The sequence below is a fragment of the Nicotiana sylvestris genome, chromosome 9, assembly GCF_000393655.2.
Source record: "Nicotiana sylvestris chromosome 9, ASM39365v2, whole genome shotgun sequence".
Classification (NCBI taxonomy): domain Eukaryota; kingdom Viridiplantae; phylum Streptophyta; class Magnoliopsida; order Solanales; family Solanaceae; genus Nicotiana; species Nicotiana sylvestris.
Genome location: NC_091065.1, coordinates 99,027,923 through 99,036,255, shown reverse-complemented (window position 1 = coordinate 99,036,255; position 8,333 = coordinate 99,027,923). Strand labels below are relative to the sequence as shown.

At 38.4% G+C, this 8,333-nt stretch overlaps 1 long non-coding RNA gene across 1 annotated transcript; it reads left to right on the top strand.

The window, feature by feature from the left end:
* Positions 1-4,816: 4,816 nt before the first annotated feature.
* LOC138876926 (uncharacterized) lies at positions 4,817-7,973 on the top strand. Its single transcript, XR_011402249.1, has 3 exons — positions 4,817-4,901; positions 6,986-7,055; positions 7,928-7,973. It is a non-coding gene; the product is annotated as an uncharacterized lncRNA (long non-coding RNA).
* Positions 7,974-8,333: the final 360 nt, after the last annotated feature.

The window sequence follows — 8,333 nt, the reverse complement described above, 5'->3', positions numbered from 1 at the left end:
TGATGATGATTTGTAAATGGGAGCGGGTTGCACGCCTACAACAAGATATGTGAAATGGGAGCGGGTTGCACGCCTGCAACGAGATATATGAAATGGGATCAGGTTGCACGCCTGCAACGAGATATATGAACTGGGAGCGGGTTGCACGCCTGCAACGAGACATGAGAAATGGGATCGGGTTGCACGCCTGTAACAAGATATGAAATGAAAGTGAAATTATGTATTTGTTTTCCTTATCCTTATTAGTAATTGGATTTTGGTGTTGTGCACCTTCAGTTTGCTATGTTTATTTGTTGTTACCAATTCAAGTGTTCTAACTGTTCAAATTCCTTTACCGTTGTGATCCTTTGCAAAGGAACCCCACCATGTTTTTAATACTTTATTTACATATTTTTCAATACTTCAAATTTCAATAATTGTTTCATCTTCAATTCATTTAGTTACTCAATTAAATTTCCTTAAATCGTCTGAGGTTGTAATTTACTTAAAAATGGAATTTCTACTAAGATAATTATTAAATTTCTTGTTAAAGGTAATATTTCATTCGATGTTGTACTTTAATTGAAAACGGTACTTTCTTTATTTAAATGATTTAAAAAAAAAATAACTTCATCTTTTCTTGCTGAGTTCCTAATTGGTTAAAAGCTGTACTCTACTTATGTTATGTATATTAGACTCCTTGAACACCTTAATTGCATTAGTTATAGACCCTATAAATTGAATAACATGAGAACGTTGTTGTGTAAAGTGAGAAAGAAATATGTGGGCACAAGGTGCCGGGTGTGCTAAAAGTTTGATAATTGAGGTTGTGATATGTCACGACCCGGATTTCCTACCCTCGGGAGTCGTGATAGCGCCTACTCGTGAAAGCTAGGCAAGCTGCGTAATATAGAATCACTAACCCTTTTATTTAGCCTTTTAACAATGAAATAACAGTGAATTATTAACGATAAATAGATACAAGCGAAAGACTTAATCTGATAAATTAACCATAAACAGTACGACAATGCCAACATACATCTCTACCCGGAATCCTGTGTCACAATATCACGGACTGTCTATGAATACTACATACAAATGTCTGAAAAGAAAGTAAAATCTGTCTCGGAAGCAAATGAAAATAGAATACACATAGATATAGAAGAGAACACCGGGCTACGGACGCCTGCAGGACTACCTCAGGATCTCTAACTGGACTGAAGGCAGCCACCCAATGCTACGGTCCAAAAGCTGCAGCTCCGGGATCTGCACATAGTGCAGAGTGTAGTATCAGCACAACCGACCCCATGTGTTGGTAAGTGCCTGGCCTAACCCCCGGCGAAGTAGTGACGAGGCTAGGACCAGACTACCAAATAAACTTGTGCAGTTATATAATATGTAACGGAAAAATAAAACAGGAATAACAAGTAAAGATGGGAGGGGGTACATGCTGTGGGGGAATATCAATACCAACAGTAAATTAAGAGAAAAGCATAAGAACAATTTAGAATTTACAGCAAAACAATAAAGAACTCGTAGCGACTCAATAAACACTTATTATTATCAATTGTTGCGGCGCGCAACCCGATCCCAAAACATAATAACTCTGTTGCGGCATGCAACCCGATCCATATCATTTATCACTGTTGTGCCGTGCAACCCGATCCAATTATATTATTGTTGCGGCGTACAACCTGATCTGAATATAATATTGTTGCGGCATGCAATCCGATCCGAATATAATATTATTACAACGTGTAACCCGATCCAAATATAACATTGTTGCGGCGTGCAATCCGATCCAAATATACTATTGTTGCGGCGTACAACCCGATCCAAATATAATATTATTGCGGCGCGCAACCTGATCCACATATATAGTTCGACACCAATCACAACAAGAGTCCCAACAAGGGATCAATAAAGAAACAACACTATCCTGATAAGAAAATCGACAGTATAAGTAAATACGTCCCGGCAAGGGAAAATCAGCTATAACCAAACTTGTTCCAACATCTAACTACCTCAACTAGCACCAATACTCAATCATAAGTAATTTCTACGAGGATAATCATAATCCTTATTCAACTCAGAGAATCCACAACTTAGGCATTCGTAGTATTTATTTAGAACACAATAATTTCAATTTAAGACTCAGGGTCATGCTTGACACCAACGTATAGATACTCGTCACCATGCCTATATGTCGTACTCAACAAGTAAAATGTAGCAAATAGGACTCAACTATTAATCCCTCAAGATAAGGTTAGACCAAACACTTACTTCGATGCCACGAACACAATTCAAGCCTCTACTATCGCTTTACCTCTTGATTCCACCACCAATTTGCTCGTATCTAGCCACAAGTTACTTAGTTACATCAATAAATGCTAAATGAATCAATTCTAATGCATGAAAATGAGTTTTCTAAAGATTTACCCAAAAAGTCAAAAATCACCCCCGGGCCCACATGGTCAAAACCCGAGGTTCGAACCAAAACCCGATCACTCATTCCCCCATGAACCCAAATATATAATTTATTTTGAAATCGGACCTCAAATCGAGGTCCAAATTTTTAATTTTTGAAAAACCTAGGTTCTACCCAAAACACCCAATTTCCCCCATGAAAATCATTGATTTTGAGTTGATATCATGTGAAAAGATGTTAATGATTGAAGAAAATGAGTTAAAATTGACTTACAATCAATTTGGAGGAAGATTTGTCTTTGAGAAATCGCCCAAGAGTGTTTTGGTTTTGAAAGAGTATGAAAAATAAAAGACTTTCAGCTAAATTATAAAATTGCAGGTTGCAAATATCGTATTTGCGACCTGGGGTTTGCAATTGTGAACCCAGACTTCTGCTAAGTTTGCATTTGCGAGTTGGGAATTGCGAACAACTTGTTGCATTTGCGACGACTGGCTAAAACTGGGGGGATCGCATTTGTGATAGAATCCTCGCAATTGCGAGGTAGGCTGGCATGGGCTACATTTCGCATTTGCGACATGGCCTCGCATTTGCGAATTCGCATTTGTGAGATGCGAAGCCTGCATGCCTGCACTGAAACAGCTGAAAACCTGCAATTCTCCAGGTCCAAAATCCACCCTGTGGCCTATCCAAAACTCACCCGGACACTCGGGGCTCCAAACCAAATATGCACACCAACCTAAAAACATCATACGGACTCGCATGTGCATTCAAATCACTAAAATAACATCAACAACTATGAATTTAGCATCAAAATCATGAAATTTCTTAAGAACTCCAAATTTTCCAATTTTCTCAAAACTATCCGATTCACGTCATTTCAAATCCGTTTCTTACCAAATTTCACAGACTTATCTTAAATCACATATAAGACCTGTACCGGGCACCGGAATCAAAATACGGCCCGATACCATCAAGTTTTAAACTCATTTCATTTCCAAAACTCATAAATAATTCCAGAAAATAATTTTCTTTAAAAATTCATTTCTTGGACTTGGGACCTCGAAATTCGATTACGGGCATACGCCCAAGTCCCATATTTTCCTACGGACCCTCCAGGATCGTCAAATCACGGGTCTAGGTCCGTTTATCCAAAATATTGACCGAAGTCAACTTAAATCCATTTTAAAGTCAAAATTTATCATTTTCATAGATTTTCACATAATAGCTTTTCGGCTACGCACCCGGACTGTGCACACAAATTGAGCTGATGCCGAAAGAGGTTTTTAAGGCCTTGGAACGCAGAATTTACTTTTAAAACAAGTGATGACCTTTTGGGTCATCACATGATATGAGACATCGATCTTTGAGATGGTTGGGAATTTTGCATCAGAAACGATATGAGTTATTGAGCTGGCATCGCCTTCCTTGTTTGAGTACATTTCCTTTACTTGTCTGTGTTCCAGCTATGTTGGTGTTAATTTATTTTGGTTATCTTTGTTTACACCCGTGTTTCTGTTTATTGTTTCTATTGATTGTAGTTCGCTCTTTCTTTGTTGTTGATATTACTATGTCATTTTTAGATTGATAGTTTATTATCAAATCCTGTTTAATCTATTTGACTAGTAGGTGTCTGGACTGTTCCTCATCACTACCATACCAAGGTTAGTCTTGATACTTACTGGGCACCGCCGTGGTATGCTCATACTACACTTTGTATATTTTTGTGTACAGATCCAGGTATTTGATCGGTAGTAGCTGTGTAGGTAGTTGTGGTAGATACTCAAGCTAAACCTGCTACAGCGTTCACAGGCCTCAGAGTCACCTTCATTTGTATTTATTTTCATTTGTTCCTTTTGTTTCAGATCGGTGATGTATTCATTTTGTATAACTACTCTTAGAAAGGCTTGTGACTTGTACCACCGGTTTTGGGAATTGTAATTTGTTTAGAGTAATATAATTTAAAGTTAGTAAATATCAACGTTATTTCAGTTTGTGTTAGGCTTACCTAGTTTAGAGACTAGGTGCCATCACGACTTCTTCGGAGGGATTTTTGGATCGTGACAGATGTTCGTTGAAGCGTGTGTTCTGAAGTGAGGAAAGAATTGAATCAAGTAAAAAAAGCGAAAAATTTGGGTGGTGCTTATTTCTTAATTTTTATAGTTGCGACTATGTCTGAGACTCCAACATCCTTTATATATCTTCAAGAAGGTAAATAATTTTAATTTATAACCTCCTTCCTACATCATTAGGACATGAATTATCCAAAATCTCTAATAAATTTCATATCTTTTTATAATCCGGATAAGAATTAGACTGATTTAATAAAATATCAATTTGTTATGTGCTATACTTGCAAATAATTCATCTGTGTTGCTTGTACTCATTATCAGTTTAGTTATTTTGATTGCAGAATAAGCTTGATACCAGGGTTGAGAGATCAAGAAATAGCTGAAAGAAAGAAAAATATAGCCGAGAAGACCTATCCATAAAAAAGGTTTGCCGGTTTCTTACTATTATATGAGTTTTTACCTAAAATGGAGTTGTACTCAAATTACTTTTTGATGCCAGATGTCCATTTAAGTATTTTTCTAACCTATTGATTGAGAAGTTCTTAGTTCATAATATTAAAAAATGGCAAGGTTATGGTGATGAATATTTCCTAATGTCTTAACATCCTTTTCAAAATCTTCCTGAAACTTAAAGCAAGTTTTTTTTTACTCATAGGTTTGTGTTCGGATAGGCTAAAGTCAGATCCTAATCCAGTTGCTCTACAAACACCATAGAGTTCTTCTCCTCATTTGGTTCAACATCTGCTCAACTGAGTCTCTATTCAATCTTTTGTGATACATATATGCAAAATCATTATCAAGATAAGAAGTCAAGAGATATCTAAGGTTCCTTTTAAAACATTCGACTAGCAGTACAACGAAGTATGAAGTTAAAGAAATATAAAAAAGGGAATTTCCAGTTGCCTTTTCTTTTTTAATCACTCACCATAGGATTTACAACGACAACAGAAAATCCCACTACTGGAGTCTGGGAAAGGTAGTGTGTACGAAGACCTTACCCCTACCCCGAAGGAGTAGAGAGGATGTGACGACCCGGCCGGTTGCCTTAAGAATTAACACCCTGATCCCCTATTAACTACTTTCCCCGAGTCTATTTCTGCTATTTTGATTGTCGGGATATTCGGTTTTAAGTTTCGGAGGGTTTTGGGACACTTAGTCCCTAAAGGAGAGCTTAAGTGTTGGAAAGTTAACCATAGTCGGAACAATGTGAAGACGGCCTCGGAATGGAAATCTGATGGTTCCGTTAGCTCCGTTGGGTGATTTCAGGTTTAGGAGCATGTTTCAATTGTGTTTTAGAGGTCCGTAGCTAATTTAGACTTGAAATGTCGAAAGTTGAATTTTGGAAGTTTCCGGTTCGATAATGAGATTTTGATCCGAGGGTCAGAATGGAATTCCGAGAGTTGTAGTAATTTCGTTATGTCATTTGAGATGTGTATGCAAAATTTCTGGACATTCGGACGAGGTTTGGTAGACATTTTGATCGAAAGTGTGTATTTAGAGTTTTTGAAAATTTTAAGCTTGAATCCGATGAAAATTAGGTGTTTTGATGTTGTTTGGAGCGTTCCAAAGGTTGGAACAAGTTTGAATGATGTTTTAGGATTGGTTGGCAGGTTTGGTTGAGGTCCCGGGGGCCTCGGGTGTATTTCAGATGCTTAACAGACCATTTTTGGACTTGGAAAGGCATCAGATTTTGCTGGTATGTGTTGCAGACATTCATTCATCGCGATCGCATGAAGAGTGTCGCGATCGCGAAGGCTTAGGCGAGGCTGAGGGAATTTTTCTCTTCACGTTCGTGTGAGGAGGAATGCGAACGCGTATCTTTGATGCAGTGTCGAATCGCAAATGCATGGTCTAGGCCACATTCACATAGAAGAAATAAGGTGGCAGAGGTTGTTAATTATTCCTCTACGCGGTCGCGTGGAGTCAACCGCAATCGCATAGGTTCAGAGAGTTAGAGCATCACGTTCGTAGACGGAGTTCCGCGTTCGCATAGAGTAACCTGAGGCACGTACTATTTTGTTCTTCGCGATCGCGACTGGCCTTGTGCGATCGCAATTAAGGGAAAGCCTGGGCAGAATTTAAAATCCAAAATCGAGGGTTTAGACCATAATTCATATTTTGAACTTGGGAGCTCGGGAGATTGCAATTTTTGGAGAGATTTTCACTTGGACAGTTTGGGTAAGTGATTCCTACTCGGTTTAGACTAATTTCCATGAATCTACACTTAAATCCATCCTATAATTTCGAAATTTTGGTGGAAATTGGGGGAAAAGTTCTTAGACCAAGAAATTGAGTTTTGATTGGGGATTTGACATCCGATTTGGGTAATTTTGGTAAGGTTAGACTCGTGAGAGTGTGAGGATTCTGAACTATAAATTTTACCCGATTCCGAGATGTGGGTCAGAGGGGCGTTTTGGTTATTTTACGTAATTTTGCGTATTAGCTTAGAATTTAATTGTAGAATCAGTTACTTGAAGTCTTATTTACATTATGCAATTGAATTGAATAGATTTGGGCTATTTGGAGTCGAGTACTCGTGGCAAAGACGTGGTGTTGAGTTGATTTTGAGCCGGTTCGAGGTTAGTGGCTTGTCTAACCTTGTGTGGGGGACCTTCCCCTTAGGATATGATATATTTGGTAATTGAAATTCCTTGTACGTAGGTGACGAGTGTGTACTTGAGTTAATTGTTGAAAATCTAGTTTTACTTTAAGTATTTCAATTGAGTTCCCTTTTCCTGCTTTATCCTACTTGCGAATTTAGCCTGTTGTAGTTTAGAAAAGCATGTTTAGTTGACTTAATTGCCTATTTGCTTAAACTGCTTAAATTTCATTACGTGAAGCATGTTAGGTTAGAATTAACTGCTTACTCGATACGAAATTTTCATTTAATTGAGTATTCTTGTGTTGCTTCTATGTGTTTTTAATTTGGGACTACGGGACAGCATCCCGGGAGATCCCCTGTACGTATTTATGATCTGGACTGAGGTGCGGGATACCAAGAGATCCCTGACACATATATTGAGGATACCAAGAGATCCTCGGGATACCAACAGATTCCTAACATATATTGAGAATACCGAGAGATCCTCGGGATACCAAGAGATCCCTAGCATATTTGAGGATACCATGAGATCCTCGGGATACCAAGAGATCACTGGCATATATTGAGGGTACTAAGAGATCTTCGGGATACTGAGAGATCCCCGATTACTTTCCTTGTGGTTGTCTTCATCTCCATTTCCGTTATTGTACTCTTATTATCCTGTATAGATTCTTACTGTAGATTCTTAATTGTACTGCTTATCTTATTCTGTCATCTTTATACTTATTTAATCTCAGTAGGACCCTGACCTTCCTCGTCACTACCCAACCGAGGTTAGGCTTGACACTTACTGAGTACCGCTGTGGCGTACTCATGCCCTTTCTGCCATGTTTTCCTGTGTAAATCCAGGTACCTCTACTCAGGCTTACCATTCTTGAGGCGAGGCGATTCTACGGGACTTTGAGGTATATCTGCCATGTCCGCAGACCGAGGAATCTCTTTCTATTCCTACATTTTTGTATTTAGCTCTTCTGTACTTCTATTTTGTTAGACATTTCGGAGATTAGAGCTATGTAGTGTTTTTTTCAGCTTGTGGATCCGTGGGTTTTCGAGTTTTGGGATAGTGTATCAGATTTTGAGAAGTTATGTATATATGCCGAGCGGCATTTAAATATTGTTTCTTTCAGTTCTTTTCAGCTTTGGATTATTTATTCCGCAAGTTAGTTCATTTTCCGCATTTGTTAGGCTTACCTAGTCGTAGAGACTAGGTGCCGTCACAACAGTTCACGGAGGGCGAACTGGGGTCGTGACAAGT